The sequence below is a fragment of the Rattus norvegicus genome, chromosome 10 (assembly GCF_036323735.1).
Source record: "Rattus norvegicus strain BN/NHsdMcwi chromosome 10, GRCr8, whole genome shotgun sequence".
Taxonomy (NCBI): Eukaryota; Metazoa; Chordata; class Mammalia; order Rodentia; family Muridae; genus Rattus; species Rattus norvegicus.
In genome coordinates, this window is record NC_086028.1 from 41,595,306 (window position 1) to 41,621,794 (window position 26,489).

Here is a 26,489-nt window from a genome sequence, read left to right on the forward strand (position 1 = left end):
TATTCCATTGATCTACCTGGCTGTGTCTGTACCAGTACCATACAGTTTTTGTCACTACTGAACTGTAATACAGCATGAAGTCAGGGATGGTGATTCCTCTAGTTCTTTTATTGTTGAAGATAATTTTCGCTATCCTGAGTTTTTTGTTATTCCAAATGAATTTACAAATTGTTCTTACTATATGAAGAATTGAGTTAGAATTTTCATGGGGATTGTATTGAATCTGTTGATTGCTTTTGGAGAGATGGCCATTTTACTATATTAATCCATTAATCGGTAGATCCATGAGCATGGGAGATCTTTCCATCTTCTGAGATCTTCAATTTCTTTCTTCAGAGACTTGAAGTTCTTGTATTACAGATCTTTCACTTGCTTGGTTAGAGTCACAACAAGGTATTTTATACTATTTGCTACTATTGTAAAGGGTATCATTTCACAATTTCTTTCTCAGCCTGTTTATCCTTTGAGTAGAGGAAGGCTTTTGATTTGTTTTGAGTTAATTTCATATCCAGCCATTTTGCTGAAGTTGTTTATCGGGTTTAGTAGCTCTCTGGTGGAACTTTTGGAGTCACTTAAGTATACTACCATATTATCTGCAAATGGTGATATTTTGACTTCTTCCTTTCCGATTTGTATCCCTTTGACCTCCTTTTGTTGTCTGATTACTCTGGCTAGGACTTTGGATACTATATTGAATAGGTAGGGAGTGAGTGGGCAGCCTTGTCTAGCTCCTGATTTTAGTGGGATTGCTTCAAGTTTCTGTCCATTTAGTTTAATGTTAGCTACTGGTTTGCTGTATATGGCTTCTACTATGTTTAGGTACTGGCCTTGAATTCCTATTCTTTCCAGGACTTTTATCATGAAGGGGTGTTGAATTATGTCAAATGCTTTCTCAGCATCTAAGGAGCTGATCATGTGAGTTTTTCTTTCTTTGAGATTGTTTATATAGTGGATTACACTGATGGATTTCTGTATATTGAACCATCCCTGCATGTCTGGGATGAAGCCTACTTGATCATAATAGATGATCGTTTTGATGTGTTCTTGGATTCGGTTTGTGAGAATTTTATTGATTAATTTAGCATCAATATTCATAAAAGAAATTGGTCTGAAGGTTTTTTCTTTGTTGGGTCTTTGTGTGCTTTAGGTATAGTGTAATTGTGGCTTCATAGAAGGAATTGGGTAATGTTCCTTTAGTTTCTATTTTGTGGAATATTTTGGAGAGTATTGGTCTTCTATGAAGGTTTGATAGAATTCTGCACTAAACCCATCTGGCCCTGGGTCTTTTTTGGTTGGGAGACTTTTAATGACCGCTTGTATTTCTTTACATGTTATGGGACTTTTTAGATGGTTTATCTGTTCCTGATGTATCTCTGGTACCTGGTATTTGTCTAGGAAATTGTCCATTTCCTGCATATATTCAAGTTTTGTTGACTATAGGCTTTTGTAGTAGGATCTGATGATTTTTTTTTATTTTCCTCAGTTTCTGTTGTTATGTCTCCCTTTTGATTTCTGGTTTTGTTCATGCGGATACTGTCTCTGTGTCATCTGGTTAGCCTGACTAAGGGTTTATCTATTTTGTTGATTTTCTTAAAGAACCAGCTCCTAGCTTTGTTGATTATTTGTATAGACCTTTTTGTTTCTACTTGGTTGATTTCAGCCCTGAGTTTGAATATTTCCTGTGGTCTACTTTTCCTGGGTGTATTTGCTTCCTTTTTTTCTAGAGCTTTTAGGTGTGCTGTCAAGCTGCTAGTGTATGCTCTCTCCTGTTTCATTTTAGAGGCACTTAGAGCTCTGAGTTTTGTTCTTGGCACTGCTTTCATTTCCCTAAGTTTGGGTATGTTGTACCTTCATTTTCATTAAATTCTAAAATGTCTTTAATTTGTGTCTTTATTTCATCCTTGACCAAGTTATTATTGAGTAGAGCATTGTTCAGCTTCCATGTGTATGTGAGTTTTCTTCTGTTTTTGTTGTTTTTGAAGACCAGCCTTAGTCCATGGTGATCTGATAGGATGCATGGGATTATTTCCATCTTCTTTTATCTCTTGAGGCCTATTTTGTGACTGATAACATGGTCAATTCTGGAGAAGGTACCTTGAGGTTCTGAGAAGAAGGCATATATATTCTTTTGTTTTAGGATGAAATGCTGTATAGATATCTGTTAAATTTATTTGGTTCATAATTTCTGTTTCCATGATCTGTACATTGATGAAGGTGGGGGATTGAAGTTTCCCACTAATATTGTGTGAGGTGCAAGGTGTGCTTTGAGTTTTAGTAAGATTGTTTATGAATGTTGGTGCCCTTGCATTTGGAGCATAGATATTTAGGATTGAGAGGTCATCTTGGTGTATTTTTCTCTTTGATGAATATGAAGTATCCTTCCTTATCTTTTTTGATAACTTTTAGTTGAAAGTCTATATTATTTGATATATAATAATAAGCTCTAGCTTGTTTCTTGGGACCGTTTGCTTGGGAAATTGTTTTCCAGTCTTTAACTATGAGGCAATGTCTGTCTTTGTTACTGAGGTGTGTTTCCTGTATGCAGCAAAATGTGGGGTCCTCTGTATGTATCCAGTCTCTTAGTCTATGTCTTTTTATTGGAGGAATTGAATCCATTGATGTTGACAGGTATTAGGAGCCAATTATTGTTGTTTCATGTTATTTTTGTTGCTAGAGGTGGTATTATGTTTTTGTAGCTATCTTCTTTTGGCTTAGTTGAAAGAAGATTACTTTCTTGCTTTTTCTGGGGTGTAGTTTCCTTCCTTGTATTGGAGTTTTCTATCAATTATCTTTTGTAGGACTGGGTTTGTAGAAAGATATTGTGTAAATTTGCTTTCGTCATGGAATATCTTGGTTTCTCCATCTATGTTAAGTGAGAGTTTTGCTGGATACAGTAGCCTGGCCTGGCATTTGTATTCTCTTAGTGTCTGTATGACATCTGCCCAGGATCTTCTAGCTTTAATTGTCTTTGTTGTGAAGAATGATGTAATTCTGATAGGTCTATCTTTATATGTTACTTGATTTTTTTCCCTTACTGCTTTTAATATTCTGTCTTTGTTTTGTGCATTTGGTGTTTTGACTATTATGTGACAGGAGGAATTTCTTGTCTGGCCCAATCTATTTGTAGTCCTGTAGGCTTTTTTTTATGTTTATGGGCATCTCTTTCATTAGGTTAGGAAAGTTTTCTGCTATAATTTTGTTGAAAATATTTACTGGCCCTTTAATTTGGAAATCTTTGCTCTCTTCTATACCTATTTTCCTTAGGTTTGGTCTTCTCATTGTGTCTTGGATTTTCTGGATGTTTTGGTTTAGGAACTTTTTGTGTTTTGCATTTTCTTTAATGGTTGTGTCAATGTTTTCTATGGTATCTTCTGCCCCTGAAATTCTCTCTTCTATCTCTTGTATTCTGTTGGTAATGCTTGCATCTATAACTCCTGATCTTTTTCCTAGGTTTTGTATTTCTAGGGTTGTCTCTCTTTGTGAGTTATTCATTATTTCTATTTTCATTTTTAGATCCTGCATGGTTTTGTTCAATTCCTTTGCCTGTTTGGGTGTGTTTTGTGTTTCCTTTTTAAGAGCTTCTATATGTTTACTTGTGTTGTCCTGTATTTCTTTAAAGGAGTTATTTATGTCCTTTTTAAAGTCCTCTAACATCATCATGAGTTGTGATTTAAAATCAAAATCTTGCTTTTCCAGTATATTGTGCTATCTAGGGCTTGCTGTGGTAGGGGAATTGGGTTCTAATGATGCCAAGTGGCCTTGATTTCTGTTGCTTAGGTTCCTGCCCTTGCTTCTCGTTATCTGCTTTTCTCTGGTGTTAGCTGGTCTTGCTATCTCTGACAGTGGCTTAACCCTCCTGTAATCCCTTATGTTAACACTCCTGGGAGACCAGCTCTCTCCCAGGGGGATCTGGGTACAGAGAGCTGTGGTACAGGATCAGTTCTGGGTGCAGACAGAAACCAGAAGGATCCTGTCCCAGACTGTTCCTCAGGTCCCGTGTCCAAAAGACTCCATGAGAGTTCCTCTTGGGTCAGCAATGTGAGCAGAAATGGTGGGCTCACCTGTGCTCTCGAGTATGTCAGCACTTCTGAGAGACCAGCTCTTTCCCTGTGGGATCTGGTACAGTTAGCTGTGGCACAGGGTCAGCTCAGAGCACAGGCAGAAACTAGCTCATTTTTTTTCTAGCTGTATCTTTATAGACATTCCCTCAGAATGTCTACTTAGTCTTTTTTTTCCTAGCTCTATCTTTATAGACATTCCTTCAGAATGTCTACTCAATCTTTTTTCTAGCTGTACCTTTGTAGATATTCCCTGAAACATTTAAATAGGTTAGTGGTATTGTCACTCACTTCTTTAACATACTCAAACATCCCAAGTCCAGAAGTTCAGGGTGTGGCCTATTGCCCAGGCTTGACTTTTTCACCAGCCCCTACCCCTGTGCAAATAACCCATACTTTCTTATTTCTGTGTATCTCTTACAATCTTTTCTTGAAAACCACACATTTTACATAATACAAATTAGCAAATATGGAAATTGATTTCCCCTCCCCAGGGATTTGTGGTTTTGCTGTAATTAATAGTGTTGCCTATTGACTTTTGTAAATGAATTTTTAGTCTGTAATCTCATTTTGTAGTTTGTGTGTGCCCGCTGAAGTTGCAATGCACCTGTCTTAGAGGACAGCTAGCTCCTAAAATGTCTCAAACCAATGAGGTTTTGCTGAGTCTTGCATGATATGTATGTCTGTGTGTGTTTGTGTCTGTGTGGCTCTGGTGTGTGTGTGTGTATGTATGTGTGTGTATATGTGTGTGTGTGCACGCATGTGAGCATGTGTATGTAATGTGTGTTTATAAGTACATATATACATGTGAGTGTGTGCATATCTATATGTTTATGTATGTAATTGTTCACATACACACATAGATGTGTGTATGTACATGTGTATTGGAACATGTTTTCAACACTCAGAAGAACTTACAACTCTTCTTTAGCCTTCTCTTCCCAATTCCCTGGAGTCTCAAAGTCAACCAGATATGGTACTCAGGGCTTTCCCAGCCTCTCCTGACATACATATCACCTTTGAAATTCCCTAAAACATGTCACCAGTGTTCAAATCTCCTCTTGAGCCTGTTAAACTACTCAAGAATAAAAAGTAGTCCTCTGACATTTCAGACTAACACCCTCAGGGGAAAGGCTACTTGCTATGAACCACCAGCCAGGCTTCACAAAGTCAGTCCTTAACAACCACACAATTCCTGTGTAGCTGTCACTAAGGAGCTCTCGGTCCTGTTTCCCCAGCAACTACCACAGTTTCCCATCACAGACCAGACATTGATCCAAGGGCAACTCCAGCAGATGGAAACGCAGTAGCTCTGACTATGCTCACCAATATCAGGGACCGTTCTTGATTAACTGCTCCCTCTCGGATTTCTGTGGCTGCTCTGGCTAATTTCTAGAGTTCCAAAAACATTGATTTAGAGAATCTGTCCTGAGTTCTTGTTACTATTATGGAAAGAGGATTTTCAGAAACTTTCCCTCACCTTTTCTTTGATCTATCACCTAGCACCAATCTTTGCTTTATACAATATTGCTTCTGCTGTTTCTACAGCTTTCTAGAACCTGAAGACCTAACGGTGAATTACCAGACCCTATGTGAGCTCATCCACCCCCCCTCTCTCTCAGGTTTATTGTATATGTGATTGCATGCATATACACAAACATGTGTGGGTGTCTGTGCATGTGAATATGTGTGCATATGTGTTCATAAACTCTCAAAGGTCAGAGACCCTGGAGCTAGAGTTACAGGAGGTTGTGAGCCCAACATGGGTGCTAAATCCTCTGCAAAAGGAAAGCCTGTATTTAGCCATATGCTCTCCACAGCTGAACCATCTCTCCAGGCCCCCTCATCTTGTTCTTTGTTGTTGTTTTTTTTTTCATTTTACTGTATTTTCTTGACTTAGAAACCCTATAGAGTTTGTATCTTCAAAACAATCTTTTAGAATAAGAGCCAGACCTATTGAACATCAGAGAAATGTCCCAGTGCATTGTGAAACCACAGAATGATGACCTCAGATCTCTTTCATCTCTTAGTGTAGTAGGTTCGCAATTTATTTCATTACAAATAAAAAGGTAAAAAAACAAAAACATCAGCAACTCTAATCTCAGTTGCATCTTCGAGCAGCTTAAAGTACAGTAGCCATACGTTGGTTAAGCAGATGAAAGAGTACAGTCTTTATTATACTATTTTAAATGTCCCTGGCAAAAACATTAAAATGCCATTACAGACATAAAAAACATGTCCATTACAGTGGTGTCCTGGCGTTTCATATTTATTCTTTTGCTGTATGGCATTTGAAATCAATTTCACTGCCAGGATTTTATGTGGCTTTCCCTCTAATTGCAAGCAGGGTGTGCATGAAACTCTAATCCCCTGGGGTAGAGGCCAGAAGGCAGGCTGAACTCACCTGATTCAGCATGGTGACTGCAAAACTCTGTTAAAGGGACGAATCTGCCTTATTATGGGTTTTTGCGGGATTAGGCATCAACTCCAGTTCTAAGACAAGAGACTTCTCTGCCATCTTGGATTTCTCTGACAGATGGAGTTCAAGGCCTGTCTCACCATGCCAGTGTGCTATACTGTGCCTTTTTCCCACCAGTACCTTGTGAGATCATCCCACTGACACCTTTAGGGATAGCTTTGGTCTTGGACAATGAAATAAGCAGAGTGGCAAGGGGATAGCCACACCCGGTGGCAACAATAGGGAAGCTAGGCTTAGGTCAGGAAGGTTACAGGACCCTAACCTGAGAGTCCAGCCATCACTCCTGCCTCCTTTTCCATCCTGCTGAGTATGAGCATTATCATAGGAGATGCTGGAGCATACAGGAAAGCTAACCGAGAAGGTGACTCTATGATGCAGCTCCCACAAAGTCATTCATGATGGGGTGGGATGTTCTGGTGATGCAGCCATTTAGGGCTCAGACAGACTCCTGTCAGTAGCTCCACACTTGTCCTAATTAGGATTAGAAGGGGTTATCAGTTTGATCTTCCATCCATGCCTAACTAGAGAAAAGTAGCATTTGTTCATATCTGCACAGGAAAAGGTCAACTGCCTCTCCATCTCCTAATTATGCTTCTTTTTAAACTCTTGGGATCTAATTGGGAGATGAAGTGTGCTTGTAGGATCTCATTTTGTCACCAAAGAAGTCTTGTCATCGCTGATCTGTCTGTTATTCACTCAGCCATCTACAAAAGGAAACCCATGGTGGTTTTTTTTGTTTTTGTTTTTGTTTTTTTTAGAGCTGGGGACCGAACCCAGGGCCTTGCGCTTGCTAGGCAAGCGCTCTACCACTGAGCCAAATCCCCACCCACCCATGGTGTTTTAAAAGCTGTGCCAACCAAAGAGCTATAAAGGAAGGCATGGGTTCCCATCCTTACGTGGCTATCATTTCTACTAGAGAATTCAGAATGAATAACAACGTGGTATATTTGTGGAGTATAATAATGGTCCAAAAAGAAACACACTATGATGAGGGAGGAGCCCTGGAGTTGAGAGGAGGAAGTATTTCTCCAGAAAAAAAGGTCAGCAATGTCACTTGTGAAGATGCTATGAGAGTTGAAGCCATGCAGACCAAGTTTCCTTCAGAAGAAGAAAATCCAAATTCAAGGGCTATGATGGTAAGGGCTATGCCTACAGTCTACATAGGAGACAGGAGGTTGACTGGAAATAGCTAAGAGGATCCTGGATAAGAAAAGACATGACTCTTGCAGGCTGTGCAGATGCTTCATGGTTAAGATCATTTTTGTTCTTCCAGAGGACCCAAGTTTGGTTCCCAGACCCTATACTGGGCAGGACACAGTGACCTGGAACTCCATCTCCAAGGGATCCAACATGCTCTTCTAGACACTGGGGGCACCTGGTCTCTCTCTCTCTCTCTCTCTCTCTCTCTCTCTCTCTCTCCTTCTCCCTCTCTCTCTCTCCCTCTCCCTCTGACTTTAGGTCTCTATGTCTCTCTCTCTGTCTCTCTGTCTCTCTGTCTCTCTCTCTCTGTCTCTCTCTGTCTCTCTCTCTCTCTCTCTCTCTCTCTCTCACACACACACACACACACACACACACACACACACACACGCACACACTAGAAGAACATGTTAGATCCCTTGCAGATGGAATTGCAGGTCACTGTGAACTAATACAGGTGAAAGGAACCAAACTTGAGTCCTCTGGAGGAAGAACAGTAAATGCTCTTAACCAGTGAATAGCCCCACAGCTACCTCAGACTCATTCTTACCCAGCATCATCTCAGCCATTTTTAGTCAATTCCTGACAAGTCCTTGCAGTGTGAGCAGGAAGGCATGAGTTCAAATCTCCAGTGTCCATGTAAAACCAGATACAGTAGAGCAAGTGTGCAATCCCAGGCCCCTATGACAAGGTGGGAGGCTGGGGGAAGAAGTTTGTTGGCCTGTTAGCCTGGAGTACACATTGGCAAACAACAGGAGACCCCAACTTAAACAAGTTAGAAGGAGAGTACTGACTTCCAAGGCTGTCCTCTAACTTCCACATGTGTAGAGTGGCACACAGGTGCTTGTATACAACACACACACACACACACACACACACACACACACACACACACACACATGAGTATACACACACATATTTTAAAGCAGGAAACATGGATACGAGTTCAGTGGACATCTGGTCACTTCTCTAACTGGAACTAAAAGCCTGTTTCAGAGCTGGCAAAGGTGCCCCTGCCCAGTGACTCTCCCCCAAGGGCATGTGGGATATGCTGAGAGGTCGAAGTGACTTTCCATGGAATACCACACAAGGGTACCACAGACCCCAGTAAGGATAATGTTGAAAATCAGATGACAGTAGCATCATTTAAAAAATAACTCTCTAAAGTCATTTCTTCCTATTTTAACCTCCAGTTCATGAACGACTTCCTTTGATGGTGCTGGGGGTTGGATACACCTTGGTCTTACAAGGGATTGTCTTGCCTCTCATCCCCCGACCAGTCTTTGGTTGTTGTAGTTGTATTGGGGGGGGTGTTTTCTATTCCATTTTGCTTATTTATGTATTTATTTATTCATTCATTCATTCACTCGTTTATTTATAGAGAAATGATGCCACTGTGTAGACTAGGCTAGTTCTAAACTCACAAGACCCCTGGCTCTACCTTCTCCACATTAGAATTTTGAGGTATGCAATGCCATACCAGCTAGATAGAAGGCCTTCATGGGAACAGTCTACACTGGGTTTCTTGTTCAGACACAATTAACACATAAGGTTGGGCTGCTTTATGCACCCAGGTCTGATTTGTTCACAGGCTGTTGACTGGCTAGGAGTGGGGGGAATCCCTGGTCTATAGGGCCAATGACAATGTTCTGACAAAAGGTTTGACAACTGATAATGTTGTTGCAAGATGACCTCAGAGAACAAAATTCACTCTTGATACAGGATTTCTGCATTCTTAAGAGGGTGCTCCTGTGATATGAAAACCAAGAAAGCAGCTGACTGATTGACAAACTAATCAACCAACCGACCAACTGACAATATTGCAGGGTGCACCTGTGGTCAGCTGAACAAGGAGAAGTCACTTGGGATGTTAATTTCTCAACAAATATTTCTAGTATGCGCCTACAATCCTGCATCCAAATTTTCCAAATATGCATTTAAGAAATGAAGATACATAAACTGACTTAGCAGGATAGAATGCGGCCTAGGTTCACAGTTATGAGGTTCACATGATGATGAGGTTAATATTACCAGGGGAGCCTGTTGTCCTTGGGCTGTTTGTTATTGGAGTTATGACTAAAGCCTGAACACATTTGCTTTGTTGGAGTGGTCTCAAACACCAGAGCTCCGAGTATTAGTCTCTTGAAGTTTTTAAAGCCCATTCTATCCTTTTATTTCTATAAGTAAAGTGATTTCTTCATAAACTAGAAAGGGAAACATTCACTTGAGAGCATGAGCAGTGCCTCTGGGCATAGGATAGCTCCTTCTAGAATGCTGAGATATTGAAATCACCCCCACTAGGCATCAGAACCATGGGTGGCAGATTGCAGAGGATAGAAAAATTAGGGCTACAGTTTTCTGTGGAAATGAGAGGGACCAGGACTTGGAAGAAAAATGAAACCACAAACTCCCTTGGCTATATTAACTGGGAGTCCTTAAAACAAATAACTTCACTTTGTTTTATTAAATGTTTTATGGCTACTACCCCTGAAACCATGTATTATCTTTGATCCCAAGGCAAGTGATTGGTCATACTTGACAATCTGCAAGATATTGTATTTTACAGAATCAAAATCACTGATTTGGGCAGCTTAGAGGACAAAACAGCCCCAATACCGTACATACATTTCCAAATAGTTCTGCCAGTTGATACCAGGTTATAGCCTCTCATACATTCATATATAAGACACCCACCCCATACACACATATACAAACACACACACACACACACACACACACACACACACACACACATATATCACTCACTACCACAACATGCAGCATAATACATATATACAGCCACATATACCCACACAGACACCCATAACATTACACATATACACATATAACACATATATACACACATACACAAATACATACATACACTTATATATCCTACAACTGGCCTGATAATGGGTAAAAGAGAGTTTCTCTGCATTCTCTGTAATCTAGACCTTTCAGATACTCATTTAAGCCAAATCTTGAGGCAGAAAGACATGGATGTTTGATATGGACCATACTTCCTTCTGAAAGTTTATGGACATGGAAGAAGAATGCTTTTATTCTGTGCCCACTTGTCTTTGCCTTGATATTATCCCCATTCCTTCACTAGCATTGGAGCCCACTTCTTCAGGATTCCAGCAAATACTGAAGACCAATTGAGAAATCCACTAAACTGAGCAAATCCTGGATTCCTGCATGTTTTCTTCACCGTCAGCCATTGTTGGGTTAGTACTACAGTCTGTAAGTCATAAATCAATCTCTCTCTTTCTCTATCTATCTATCTATCTATCTATCTATCTATCTCTCCCCCCCTCTCTCTCTCACACACACAAATGTGTGTATATACATATACATACATATATACATACATACATACATATACAATACATATATATATATACATATATATACAGACAGACAGAGAAATTCATTCTGTAAGTGATGTTACTCTAGAGCAGTGGTTCTCAAACTTCTTAATTCTAGGAATCTTTAATTCAGTTCCTCAAGCTATGGTGCCTCAAACCATAAAATTGTTGTTTCTATGTCATTACTCTAATTTTCTACTGTTATGAATCACGATGTAAATATCTGTGTTTTCCAATGGTCCTAGGCAACCCTGATGAGGGATCATTCAATACCCACTAAGGGGTCACAACCCACAGACTGAGAACCATTGCATTAGAAAACCCTGATTAGTACATATTTTGGTGCTAGAAATAGTTGTAGAGCAACAGAAGTATAATTAATCTTTCAAGTATCAGGAATATGCTTTTCAGTTTGCCAACACCTACAGTTACCAAAGCTTCTCCAGTTACTGAATCCTCCCCAGGGAACTCAGAGAGTACTTCAAGCCCATGGCGTGAACTATATTACAAACAGCAAATAAATATATTTGGTTATTCTGATTCATCAGTGTGTGCACAATAGAATTCCTGTACCTATACATGAAACATTTGGAAGTTTGGGTAAAAATAAGGAATATGATGCTGGATAGTTGTTCTTGGCATCTCTGCATAAAATGACAAAGGAAGAGAATGAGCTTTGTGATAAAAATAAACCAACTTCTGACATTTCAGAATATGGTGAAGGACAACAATGAACTTAGTGGTAAAACTGACTGCTTCCAGGTGCATGTAACAGTCTAAAGATTTCTAAGTATGCCTTGGAAGAGACTTTTCTTTCCCGCTACCATAGAGCTCAAGTTTCTGAAAATCAAACTGAAGCATTCATTATATGACTGATTGAATTACAGTGAAAATTCAAGTCCAAGCCTTGAAGGATGTTGGCAGTTAAAGGTAATTGCTAAAGAACAAGATCCTGTAACTTGGGACAGAAATGTGTTTGAGGACCCTACTGAACTGAGAACTTTAAACCCTCAGATTCTCAAGGGTTTTTCTCACCCAAGGAAGTGGTACCCTCAACCCTACCTCTTGAAATATTGTCCTTTTCACTTCTGATGGGGGAAATGAATCCTTCAATATCTGCTAAACCAGCAACAACCTCTCTGAAGGAGATGGCAGCTGGGCAAGACGATACTGACATTCCTCGGGACCACCAACAGTTGCCTCTATACCTATAACCAGACTTAAGGAAAATTGGGCTCCTAGAGGAGAGATAGAAAGAGTAATCCATGAGGAAGTAGTGTGCTACACTACTAAAGAGCTTAATGAGTTTGCTAATTCATTCAAGCAGAAGTTTGGCAAATATGTGTGAGAATCAATTCAATTCTAAAGGTGTGGGATAATGATGGTAGGAACATAAAACTAGATCAGGTTGAGTTTACTGATATAGGCCTTCTGAGTGGAATTTCTAGGCTTAATATGGAAGCTTGCACAGTGGAAAAAAAACATGTCAAACATTTGTGTTTGAATAGTTGACTGAAGTATTTGCCTACTGAAAAGGAGTTTGAGTTGCCTAATATCCCTTTGCTTAATGTTGATGAAGGTATTTTTAAGGCTCAAGGAAACTGCAATGCTGGAGTAGGTACAATGTGTACCCACTCATAATCCTCCACAATGGGAAGGCCCAGAAGACACGCCCTTCATTAATCCTACAAGATGTAAAAACATGAGAGGGGCACCAGTACATTTGAAGAGTTTTGCTGTTGCCCTTTTCTTTCTGCCAGACCTTATATTTGAAGATGCTGCTGCTCAATTGGACAAATTAAATGTAATGGGTTTAATTGAGCTCTGAGGTAGCAGGGGCCATGTGGTAACACTGAATCTCTGAAGCAAGGTGATCATAGTTATGGTAATAGGCAACATAGACAAAGAAACGTTCATAATGGCCTAACCCATTATTATTTGTACAGACAAAGTAGATTTAATGGTGGCATGCCTTATGTAGACCTTTTGTATTGACTAATCAATCATGCTGTATCCTGGCATGAGATAGGTAAGAAGACTACTGAATTTTTATTTAATTTGGGTAAGCAGAAAAATTCTCCAGCAAATGAAAGAAAGACCACATTGGATCATGACAAAGAAGAATCTTGGCCCGTGAATCAGTTTCCAGACTTAAGCAAGTTTGTAAACCTAGAATCCCTTGAATGGAGGAAGACTAGATTCCTCTGAGGAAAAACTTTGATAAACCACCTAAAAGCTTTACTGCTGGCCTTTCTCTAGCTCTTCCCCAGAAGGACATATGGCCTTTTACAAGGGCAACTGAATACTGGGGAAAATGAAACAATCAGACTTACTAGGGCCTACTAAATACTGGTTCTGAATTGATGCTGATTCCAGGAGATCCCAACAAACATTGTGGCCCTCCAGTTAAAGTAGGAGCTTGTTGGATGTAAAACCATGCCAAGAAGTTTCATAAGGTTTCGTGAGATCTGGAGACTCAGTGGGCACACACCTGAGACTTAGAGAACTCCTTGCTTCCTATGAGACTTCTGGTCTAGAATATGTGTCATACTCCTCACATAAAAGAAATGTGTCCTATGGTAATGCAGGCCCATAAAAAAGTTCTCCATGCTAATGAGGTACCTAGAAGCCTGGAGGGTTTAGCCAATAATTTTCCCTTCTCGGATATTCTTCCCTGCCAAAGGTATTTAATCTCAGATGTGGTAAGGTATGCATTCATTTTCTATCATGAACAGCCAATAAAATGTTTAGAACAATGGAGCATCTCTTTCATCAAGATTTCACTATGGGAACTGTGAAAAAAGCTACATAGCTGCAGCTCAATTCTTCTGTAGAAGGCCTCTCTGTGCTCCCAGGCACAACCACCACCAAGCCTACCTCCACCAAGCTAAAGACAATCATCAATAGACAAGCCAGAACTCCCCCTTTCCCTAGCCCTGGGCTAGATGCTGTCTCCAGCCCATGGACCCCCAACTCCATTCTTGGCTCTTCTGCAAGTCCCAGCGCACTTCCTGGATGTCCAAGAGTCTGTAAACTCCACAGCCTGGGTCCAGCTTCCCACATCTCAGACTTCCCACATGTCCCTCCCCCAGAGCAGTATTTTAGCACTTCCCTACAGCCTGGCATCCAGTGGCCTGGGATAAGCACAGTCCAACTCCAGAGTTCATCCTCCCCCAAGAGGCCATGCCCAGTGGTGGAGCAGATGGGGACCCACAGGAGCTTATGGAGATCAAATAACTAATAGATCTTTTATTAGAGTCTCACTCACAGTAGGTCTGCTGTGTACTCAAACTCATTCTGTGGTTATTCTCCCAGTCTCAGGATGCATAATTGTTATAGAATACTTACAAGTTGGCAGAATTCTCACACTGGTTTCCTGAGCCATGAAGGGAGGGCTATTATGGCTGGAAAGACTAAATGGGAGCCTTTAGAATTGCCTCTGCCATGGAAAACATGGGATCAAAAAGAGTATTGCATCCCTCGATTAAAATTAGGGCCACCATCAAGGACTTGAAAGATGTAGGGGAGTGAGTGGTTCCCATCACATCTCCCTCTCATTCTTCTATTGGGCCAGTACAAAAGACAGATGGATCATGGAGAGAATGACAGTTGACCTTCAAAAACTCAAAAATAGGGTAGTGACTGTGATTGAAGCTACTGAACCAGATGTGAAGACCTTACTTGAGTAAATTAGCACATCTCCTAGTACATGGTATCCAGCTATTGGTCAAGTAATGTTTTTATTTTTCAGTACCTGTTCATAAGGACCACCAGAAGCAATGTGCTTTCAGTTGGCAAAGCCAACAGTATTCTTTTACAGTTTTATCTCAAAGAGATCATACTTCTCCAGCCCTGTGTCATAACTTGTTAAAGACATAGATCTTGAACATCTGTCGCTTCCACAAAATGTCACATTGATGCACTATATTGACAACACTACGCTGATTGAATCAAGTGAGCAAAAGGTAGCCACCATTTGGACTTAATGGCAAAACATAAGCACATCAGAGTATGGGAAATAAATCCAACCAAAATTCAAGGGCCTTCTACCTCAGCAAAATTCTTAGGAGTCCAGTGGTATGGGGCTTGCAGAGATATTCCTTCTGAGGTGAATAATAAGTTATTGTATCTGACCTGTCCCACCACTAAGAATGAAGCACAACATTTAATGGGTCAATTTGTATTCTGGAGACAGCACATTTCTCACTTGGGTGTGTTACTCCATCCTGTTGACCAAGTGGCTTGAAAAGATGCTAGTTATGTGGGGGGCCTGGAACAGGAGAAGGCTCTTCAACAGGCATATCTCTTTACAGCCTGCTTTGCAGTTTGCTCTACTACTTAGAACTTATGATCCAGCAGACCCAATGGTACTTGAGGTATCAGTGGCAGATAAAGATACCGTTTGATGCCTATAACAGACCCCTTTACAAGTGAATCACAGAACAGACCTTTGGGATTTTAGAGTAAGACTCTTCCATTATCTACAGACAGCTACTCTCCTTTTGAAAAACATCTCTTGGTTACTTCTGGGTCTTAGTTGAAACTGAAAGTTTGACAATGGGCCACCAAGTTTTCCAAGCTACAAGAACTGCCCATCATGGACTGGGTGTTATCTGGTCCAGCAAGTCATAAGCTAGGAGGCTCATAGCAGCAATCTATTATCCAATGGAAGTTGTATGTATGTGAACAGGCCTGAGCAGGTCCTGAAGGCACAAGCAAGCTAGAAGACGTTACCCAGATGCCTATGATTTCTATTCCTATTACAGTGGTATCTGCTGTGAAATACACACCGATAGCCTCATGGGTGTTCTCTGAGGAAGTGAAGACTAGGAGTGGGCTTACTGATGGCTCTGCATTATGTAGGCACCACCCAGAAGTGGACAGCTGCAGCATTAGAACCCTTTTCTGGGACAACCCTAAAAGACACCAGTAAAGGGAACTCTTCACATCTGGCAGAACTGTGGGCAGCACACCTGGTCATACATTTTGTTTTGAGGAAGAAATGGCCAAATGTATGATTTTCCACTGATTCATGGGTTTGAAAGATTTGAAAGAGCATGATTGAAAATTCACGAGAAAGACATCTGGAGAAGATGTGGGTAGATCTCTCCAAATGGGGAAAGGATGTAAAGATAATTGTAGATGCTCATCAAAAGGTAACTTCAGCTGAGGAGGAGTTTAAAATCAAGTAGATAACATGACCCATTTTATGAACAGTGAACCACTTTCCCAAGCCTTTCCTGCCACTATCCAAAGTGGCTACAGCGACAGAGATGAGATTATACATGGGCTATATAACATGGATTTCTGAAGTGGGAATTTCTGGTTCATTTGTAAAGTCAGTTATGTCAAATTATCTTTTGCTGGGGCACACAGGTGAAAGGATGTCTTGTAAACGCAGACAGATTAAAGAATGTTTTCCTGAAGCAGAGAGAGGTGAAAGGATGTTTTGCTATAGCAGACATGTGAAAGGATGTGGGATGAAGGAGTATAAATACGACCCCACAGACAGTGGGAGAGGAGCATTGAGCACTGGTTTGGTTTGCTCTGCCTTGCTATTCTTCACTAATGACCCAGATACATTGTTTCACCTTACATAGCATTGTTGAATTCCACTTGTGGTAAAGCCACTATTGAAAGAAACTTGCCAAAGAGCTTCTCACGAAGTTCCTGCAGCTTCAAAATTGGACTACAGCTGCTGGTTTGTGTATGCTATCTGCCTGCTGAGAGGACTGACTGCAGCTGCTGGGTCATGGTTGGTGTTTGCTATGGGACCAAACTGCTGCTAAAGAAGCTCACCCAACGCACACGAAGAACCACTGCCAAACAGGTCCACTTCCCCCATATCCTAATACGTTTTCTTTTCACTACCTCTGGTGGATGGTGGGCAAGAAGAGAGGTTGAATGCTTATTAAAATAGGTTTGAGAAAATTTTATCCCTATGGATTTCCACCCACAAAAGCTAACCTGGCTACAGCTGCTGCTAAGAGCCAGATTTGCCAAGAGCAGAGACATGAAACAACTTTCCTGGTAGAAAGATGGAATGGCCTTTTCAAGACACACAGTTATAATGCCAATTAGGGACAAGCATTCGGGAGGGCTAGGACAAAGATCCACAGGTCCAGGAATTGAGGGGTGGAAAAGAGAATAGTTCCAATTACCATCACCCCTAGAAACCGACTATGAAAATATTTTCTTCCTGTTCCTACAACCTCGAGTTTTGCTGGTCTAGAAGTTTTGGTTCTGTAATGGTGAGCATTCATGCCAGGAGCCACAACAAACATTCTATCGAACTGGAAGTTCATACTTATCCCTGGCCACTTTGGGCTTCTGATGCCCTTAAACCAACAGGCTAAGAAAGAAATAACAGTGTTAGGAGGGATGCTTGATCCAGATTACCAAGTAGAAATTGGATATATTCTTCACAAATGAAGTAAGAAAGATTTTCCAGAGTGTAGGAGATCCCTGTGATGCCATGTCCTGTGATTAACGTCAATGGGAAACTACAATGGACTAATCCAGGCGGGATGACAAATGGCACGACCCCATCAGGGATGAAGATACAGGTCATTCCTCCAGGAAAAAAGTCAACGCCTGCTGTGGTGCTTGCTGGGGGTAGAGGAAATACACAATGAGTAGTAGAGGAAGGCAGTCATAAATAGTAGCTAAGGCCATGTGACCAGTTACAGAAATGAAAATTATAATTGACATGAATATTTCTGTGGTATTTTGTTAAAAATGCATTTGTACTTTTCTTTGTATTTTCTTTCTTCAGTTTCTTTACCATGTGTTGTGATGCCAATTAATAGAATATCAGTGATTATCATATTTAAGATTGATATAGTAAAAGAATGTCCCTCAAGGGACATTGCCACCTATTCTAGATTTATAATGTGTTTGCAGTTGTACAAGGAATAGTTATGTCAGGGATAACCAGGCATAATTATGACCTGGTTAATTATATAATGCATTCGTGATTATACATGGGATAGTTATATTATGCTTAGGCATTATTATGACCTACTTATTGTTTTAATTTGGCAATTAATTGCAACATAAGGAAATATGATTGTGTGTCCAATTGAAAGGGTGTGGACTTGTGATGGCTATTCTTGGTTGTCAACTTGGCTATATCTAGGACTAAACCCCCCAAATAGAGGGCACACCTGTGAGAGATTTGTTTTTTGCTTAATTTGAAGTAGGAAGAGGCACTTCCTTTTTTTTTTTAATTCTTTTTTTTTTTCGGAGCTGGGGACCGAACTCAGGGCCTTGCGCTTGCTAGGCAAGTGCTCTACCACTGAGCTAAATCCCCAACCCCTATGGAAGAGGCACTTCTAATCTTGATCTTTGAAGTAGAATGATGGAACTTTAATCTGAATCTTGAGGCAGGAAGATACACCCTTAATCTTGACTATATCTTCTGCTTGCAGCCTGTATAAGGACATTCAAGAAAGAAGCTTTTGATCTTTGCCTGCTTGCCTTGGCCTTGCTAGACATTTCCAATGCCACTTCCTCACTGGCACTGAGGCCTACTTCTTTGGGATTCCAGCATATACTGAAGACCAGCTGAGACATCCAGCCTACCAGATTCTAGGACTTTCCACTCAAAGCCAGCTATTGTTGAATTAGCTGAACTGAAGCCTGTAAATTACTTCTCTCTCTCTCTCTCTCTCTCTCTCTCTCTCTCTCTCTCTGTGTGTGTGTGTGTGTGTGTGTGTGTGTCTCTGTCTCTGTCTCTCTGTCTCTGTCTCTGTCTCTCTGTGTGTGTGTGTGTGTGTGTCTGTCTGTCTGTCTGTCTGTCTGTCTGTGTGTCTGTGTGTAGGGGGAGAGAGAGAGACTAATTTTATAAGTTCTGTTACTCTAAAAAACCCTACCTCATACAGCATGCTTTGTGAATTGGATTGTATTTGTAACTGAAATGCCATGACACCTCTTTTCTTGCTAGTATTTTTTTTCTTTTTGTTTTTTTTCGGAGCTGGGGACTGAACCCGGGGCCTTGCGGTTGCTAGGCAGGCGCTCTACCGCTGAGCCAAATCCCCAGCCCCTGACACCTCTTTTCTTATTCAACATCTGAGAGTTCCCCTAAGTTTGACGTCCTGTACTTCATCAAATTAATAGACAATTTGGGAATCATACTTCAGTGGAACATCCTCACATCCTCTTAGTTTTAGCTGAAGCTTTCATTTCTCTCCTCCTCCACCCTCTCTCTCACTCTCTCTCATACTCACAGAGAACCTTTTATGTACCTGATTATAAGTAACGCATGCATCTTGTGTTTTCAGCTTCTGTTTTGACCTTTTTATTTATTTTTATTTTGTTAATTATCTTTAATCTTTTTTTACAGTCCAATCTTAATCCTCCTCTCAGTCTGTTCTCTAACATTCCTCATCCCATTCCTCCTCCCCTGTCTCCAAGAGGATGTCCCCACCCCCTCCACCCACCAGGCCTCCCCACTCCCTGGGGCCTCAAGTCTCTTGAAGGTTAGGCACATTTTCTCTCACTGAGGCCAGATCAGGTAGTCCTCTGCTGTATATTGGGGGGCCTCATATCAGCTAGTGTATGCTGCCTGGATGGTGGATCAGGGTCTGAGAGATCTCAGGGGTCCAGATTAGTTGAGATTGCTGGCCTTCCTATGAGGTCACCTTCTTCCTCAATTTCTTCCAACATTTCCATAATTCAACCACAGAGGTACTCAGATTTTGTCCATTAGTTGGATATAAGTATCTGTGTCTGACTCATTCAGCTGCTTGTTGGGCCATGCTAGGCTCTTGTCAGTACCATAGCATCAGTAATAGTAAAAGGCCTTAGAGCCTCCCCTTGAACTGGATCCTAAATTGGGCCAATCACTGGCTCTACTTTCCCTCAGTCCTTTCTCCATTTTTGTCCTTGTAGTTCTTTTAGACAGGAACAATTCTGGGTCAGAGTTTTTGAATGAAAGATAGCAACCCCATCCCTCCACTTGGTTCCCTGTCTTTTTACTGAAGGTGGACTCTACAAGTTCCCTCTCCCCACTTTTGGGCATTTCATCTAAGGTTCCTCCCTCTGAGTCCTGAGTGTCTCTCACCTCCCAGATCTCTGGTACATTCTAGAGGGTCCCTCACCTCCTATCTCTAGAGGTTGCCTGTTTCCATTCTTTCTGCTGGCCCTCAGTCAGGGCATCATCTCTGTCCGTTCTCTCAATTCCTGATTATGTTCTTCTTTTCTGCTCCCTGTTCCCTCTCCTACCCTGATTCCTCCCTCCTTCGGCTTCCCATGATTGTTTTCTTCTCCTTCTCAAGTGGGATTGGGCCTCACGTGGGCCCTTCTGCTTGTTAACCTTGAGTTCTGTGGATTGTATCCTACATGTCTGTACTTTTTTGGTTAATATCCACTTATTAATAACTACATACCATGCATGCCATTTTGGGTCTGAGTTACCTTACTCAGGATGATATTTCCTAGTTCCATCCATCTGCCTGCAAGATTCATGGTGTCCTCTTTCTTAATAGCTGAATAGAATTCCATTGTTTAAAGGAACTACATTTTCTGTATCCATTCTTCTATTGTGGGACATCTTAGTTGTTTCCAGTTTCTGGTTATCACAAATAAAGCCTCTATGAACTTAGTGGAGCACATGCCCCAGTGGCATAGGAGGCATCTTTCAAGTTGCATATCTGGGTCTTCACGTAGACCTATTTCCAGATTTCTAAAAAACCTCCAAATTGATTTCCAGAGTGGTTATACCAGTTTGCAATCCCACCAGCCAAGGAAGAGTGTTACTTTTTTTCCACATTCTTGCCAGCATGTACTGTCTCCTGAATTTTTTACCTTAGTCATTCTGATTGGTATAAGGTGGAGTCTCAGGGTCATTTTGATTTGCATTTCCCTGATGACTAAGGACTTTGAACATTTCTTTAAGTGCTTCTTGGCCATTTGAGATTCCTCTGTTGTGCATTCTCTGTTTAGTTCTATACCCCAGTTTTTGATTGGGTTGTTTGGTTTTTTGGAGGGTAGCTTCTTGAGTTCTTTATCTATTTTGGATATTAGCATTCTATTGGATTTGGAGCTAGTGACGATTTTTTTCCCAATCTGTAGGTTGCTGATTTGCCCTATTGACTTTGTCCTTTGCCTTACAGAAGCTTTTCAGTTTCATGAGGTCCCATTTATCAATTCTTGTTCTTAGAGGCTGAGCCATTAGAGTTCTGTTTAGGAAAATTTCCCCCGTGCCAATGAGTTCAAACTTTTAAACCCTAAATCATAATTCAGGGTTCAACAAACAATGGAACAATGGATCATATTGACAAATCAAGTGAATTCTGATATTCATATCTCTCTCTCTCTCTCTGTCTCTCTCTCTCTGTCTCTCTCTGTCTCTCTCTGTCTCTCTCTCTCTCTCTCTCTCTCTCTCTGGTCTCTTATGTACTTCAAACTGGCTTTAACTTCAAACTCACTATGTAGCTGTCTGATTTTTAACTCCTGATCCTTCTGCCTCTACTTCTAGAATGTTGCCATTGCAGGCACAATGCACCAAGCCAACTGTTGCCTTTCTACTCTTGCTTTGTTTTGTTATAGACATTCTTATTTACTTATATTTATTTGCATGTGTGTGAGACTCCATGAGTTTATGTGTACTATTCACATGCCTGGTGTCTGATGGGGCCAGCAGAGGGCACTGGACCCCTTGGAGCTGGAATTCCAGATAATTGTGAGCCATCTTGTGAGTGCTGGTAAAAAAAAAGGGGGGGGGGACTAAAGAAACCTTGTCTTCTGCACTTCTTCAATAATAAGTGCCCTCAACCACTGAGCCAACTCTTCTGCCCTTCTCCTCACTTCACAGAGTTTCACCGAGCCACAGCCATCCAGGTGTGCATGTGTGTCATCTGTCTATGGTGCTTCTGGGTGACAAGACTCCGTGAGTTGTTGCCACAAGAATTATAGATGCCCAAACTTACTCTTTGGCTCCAGGAGAAAAAAGATATCTGCTAATCCCTGCTCCACACTAGTGTTTCCAATCTTGTTCTCATTATCATTTCCCCGAGGAGCCTTTGAGGCTTTTTGTTCTAAAATGCCCTGCGCTGTGAATTTCATGTGTTGAATCTGTATCTGTGATCCTCACAGGAATATACTAAGATTTTCTTTCCTTCCCTAAAAACAAATTTTTACCCTGTCGGATGCAGTATTACCCCTGTGGAGAAGGCATGCTCTAGTATACCGAGACTCAATTTTGGCCCTATTGACATTTTAAACCACATAATTCTCTGTTGTGGGAAGCTGTCTTGTCCACTGTGGGATCTTAACAGCATCCCTGATCCCTGCCCACCAGATGCACATAGCACGCCTTCACAGGATCTGTAAACCATCTGTAGACAAGGCTAACAGTCCTGTGAAAGGGCCAAGCAAGCAGGAAAGGAGACCACCCGAAGTTGTAAAAAGGCTTATTTCAGATGGTATCAAAACCTAAAGAGGTATAATTTCTATTATATGTCATAAACCTTATATATTTTTCTTTGCAGCAGATACCATTAACGTGGACCATCTTTTTTTTCTTTTTGTAACTTGTACTTTTGGCTATGAGCTCTCATCTTCAGGTCAACTTCACACTTGTTATGGAGCTAACAGTGGCCTTGAACTTATGACCCTCTTACTGCTTCCTCCCAAGTTCTGCATTTACAGACAGTATAGGGCCTTGTGCTTTTTAGGTGTGAAGACCTGTACTTGTTGCCAACTTGACAGAATCTAGAATCACCTGAAAGACAAACTTCTGGACACAACTATAAGGGCCTTTGTTGATTAGATTCACTGGGATGAGAGAATCTACCATAAAATGAGTAGTAGCATTTCCTGGGCTAGGATTCTGGAGTTCATATATAAATAGGAAGCTGGCCAAGCACAGGAATCCCTTGCTCCCTTCTTGCCTACAGAAAGCACGACCAGTGGCCATAAGCTCCTGCTTCTGTCACTTCCCCCTTATGATGGACAACACCCTTGAACCATGAGCCCAAATAAACTCCTCTTTCCATAAGTTGCTTTTGCCAGACGTTTTTATAATTTATAAAACAACATATTAGGCAAGCACAAACTGAATAATATCCCTATTAATTGATGGGATGCACAAGCAAAGACCTCATGTCTTAATATATGTATTCCTTGTCTACCTTGAAGCACATGGACACTTTCCTTTTAATATATTTATTTTACTTTTCATTATGTGTTAATGTGTGTGGCTATTTGTACACAAAGGCAGGTGCCTACAGAGGCCAGAAGAGGGAATCTGTTTCTATGGCTCTGGAATTATAAACAACTGTTAGCTACCCTGTATGAATGCTGGAAATTGAGTCCTCTAGAAGAGTCGTAAGTGTTCTAAACCACTGAGAAACCTCTCCAACCCCCAAACCCTTCTTTTTAAACAAAGTTCTTCAAGGACCAGTACAGCCATTCTTTTTGGCTATGTTATTGGCTTCTTATATCCAGCACACATTACTCCATCCCAATACCTTCCAAACCCCCAACAGTAGGTAGGTGAGAAAGAAGGTTAGAAGGAAAAAGGAGAGCTCTTTAGACTACTTCCTGCTGATTAGAAGCATTGAGTTCCTTTTTGTCGAGTCCAGTCTTCTTCATTGTCAGGATATCTCCAACAAGGAACAAACAGAGATCCAGCAATCCAGCAAAACAGCAAATGCAACAGCAGGAACCAGCATCAGAGACAAGTAACATCAAGGCTGCAGCCACTACCTATCTTGGGGCTCTGGCATTTATATACCCTCTGAAGAGTCTCCAGAATTCCAAACACAAACTAGCTTCAGCCGGCAGAATACACCCCTCTCAGAGCACAAGACAAATCATAGCTGTGGATTATGTGAGCCAGCTCTATCCTTAACTCACATCTGGGATTAAAACAAAAACATGTTCATGTAATATAACTTTTTTTTGGTTTTGGTTTTGGTTTTAAGAAACCAAAACTCTCACTGCAGTCCACCTAGATGGTTCTATGGATAAAGTCTTTTGCCATAATGATCTGGATTTGACTCCTGGAAGCCGCTATGGAAGTAGAACTCAGATTCCCAAGAGTTGTTCTTTGACCTCCCCACATGAAGTCCGGTACTCATGTGCCTGTGCTGTCATATACCCTCCCTCTACCTCACCCCCACATTTAACAAAATAAATATAAAAAAATCAAGGCTCTCCAAAGGCCTGTTATGAACTCCAGTCATCACCCTTAACGATTCTTTCTGTATCTCTTCCAGGCTGAGAAGTCTGACCTTTTTGATAATAATCTTCACTATTCTCATGATATGTCAAGATTCCATTCTTCATTAACAAAAGTCATTCCACCATTTCATTTTTGAGGATCATCCTCGTTGTTAGGGATCCAAAAGGGAAAATATACATAAGGAATTTATTTTCTTTGCCATTGAACTCATTCAAGTACATATTTGTTCTTCTTATAAAAAGAGATACATTTACAACTCAACCTCACCACAGTGTAGAGGACAACAGACAGACACCAAGATATACAGATTCCTGAGATGAGTAAAGAGTGTGTGCATCTCTCCTAGAGTTCCAGGATGGAAAGTTGGGGATAGAATCATCCAGAACAGGAAAGACGCTGATTTCTGACTTGTGTGTAGTGAAGGCTTTTTCATCATGTGACCTTTCACGTGCTTGCCTTAACGAAACATCTTTTCACTAGTGTCTGCTTTAGGAAAACACTCCATCGTGTGTTTGCCTCAGGAAAACATCAACAGAAAAGAAAACTGATTGTCTGAGGAGACCATAATTTTCTATTTCAATCATGTCCCAAGTTACGAAACGCAAGCCTATTATCTGCTGGCATGCTCTTTGCTTTAACAGAACTTCTTTAGATCCCATTATTAAACTACAGTCCCAGAACAAATCATTTACCATAAATATTTGATCGTTTATCAATTCCCTTAGGAACTTTCCTGCATTTTTCAATGTTTGTGTTATTCTACAGTGTTACATTTACTTCTTATTTCTCAGTACACTGTCGTATTTATTTTCTTCTGCTGACGTATTTGGCTGCTGTCACATACCCATGGATTAAGTGTGGTGCATGCCAGTCATGCAGCTTCACGTTCTCAGACATCATGCTACTTTGCAGTGTGCAAACTGACTTTCCAGCTGCTTTACATTGTGTGGTAACTCTAAACCTCAATGATTAGGACAAAATTGAGTGATGGAAACATTATCATCTATACCAGAGCCAAGAGACAATAACCAAAGAAACAAATCTGGCCCCCTCCTTGATTTTGTGAATAAAGTTTTATTGACGCACAACCATGTCCCCTATTGCATAAAGTATCCGTAACTATTAACGTATCATAATAGCGAAGTCAAGTAGCTGTGAATTTTTGCAGGCCATTTAGGGCTTGTGGAACCATGTTACAAGACAGACATGAGAATGAGCAAGGTTGAGTGAACTCAGACCCCTGGAATCTCAAGCTCTGAATAGAAGTGGAGCTACTCCCTACCCGTCTGTACCTGCTCTTGAACATGTAACCACAACCATGATATCCCACTAAATGACCATGGGTACTAAGTCACATAGCATAACACCTGGAGTTCTTCTCCATGCTAATGAGGTATCTAGATAGCCCTGAGCCTTCAGCCAATGAGCTTTCTTTCTGGATATTTTTTCCTGCAAAAGGTATTTAATCCCTAGTTCACCCCGAATAAAGTATATGCATTTATATCCACCACCAATAAACCAGTATGAACAAGCAAGGGTTTTTTTCAGGGGAGCTGCTTCATTAAGGATCACTTCAGAGAAGAATTTAGACTAAAGAACCACACCTAAAACTCCTAAGGAAAGTTTCCTCCACTCCAGGTCTCAGGTGTTCTCAACACTCATCTCAGACCCCACCTTCCCACCTCTGCCTGGCATAAAGACACCTCAAGGGGAAAGGTAGACCTTGGAGCCCCATTCCAGACTTCCATCTCCTGACAGTACCCTGTCAGTGCCCAGGTACCCAGAGAAGAGACTGGAAACCACAGTGGACCCTTGCTTCAGACCTTGCCCATCTCAGGCATGTGGCACCCACCCCACACCCCAGTGAAGAGGCAGGATGCAGTAAAATAGCCATTCATTTCAAAATATTTATTGTTTGGCATTTTCTGGAAGTTATCGTCAGCACTCAGGGCTCTCAGGGCTGCTACAACTGCCAAACCACCATAGACGGCACATGGATGTTGAATGCATAAGGAGTTGATACATTTAAAGGCTCTAAGACATATAATTTTTTCATACTGATTCCTCAGAATAGAAAATGCAGCAGCCAATATTCACATAAGGACCTCTCATTCTTAAGGGTGTCTGTATTGGAGTTCTGAAAATGAGTGTATGATCCTGTCAGAGAAAACTTACTGTGGCCACTGAAGGGAAGGAAG

General features: G+C 41.0%; 1 long non-coding RNA gene across 11 annotated transcripts in view; it reads left to right on the forward strand.

The window, feature by feature from the left end:
• The window catches only part of LOC102553349 (uncharacterized), a 62,518-nt gene that overhangs the window by 30,962 nt on the left and 5,067 nt on the right, over nucleotides 1–26,489 (forward strand). For 6 of the 11 annotated variants that reach the window (XR_005490230.2, XR_010055357.1, XR_010055349.1 and 3 more), the window contains 2 exons: nucleotides 10,847–10,961; nucleotides 18,533–18,995. This is a non-coding gene — a long non-coding RNA (uncharacterized LOC102553349). Of the gene's footprint in view, nucleotides 1–10,846; nucleotides 10,962–18,532; nucleotides 19,045–26,489 lie in introns of those variants that run through there. The other 5 variants (XR_010055354.1, XR_010055356.1, XR_010055353.1 and 2 more) reach the window with 2 other exon arrangements.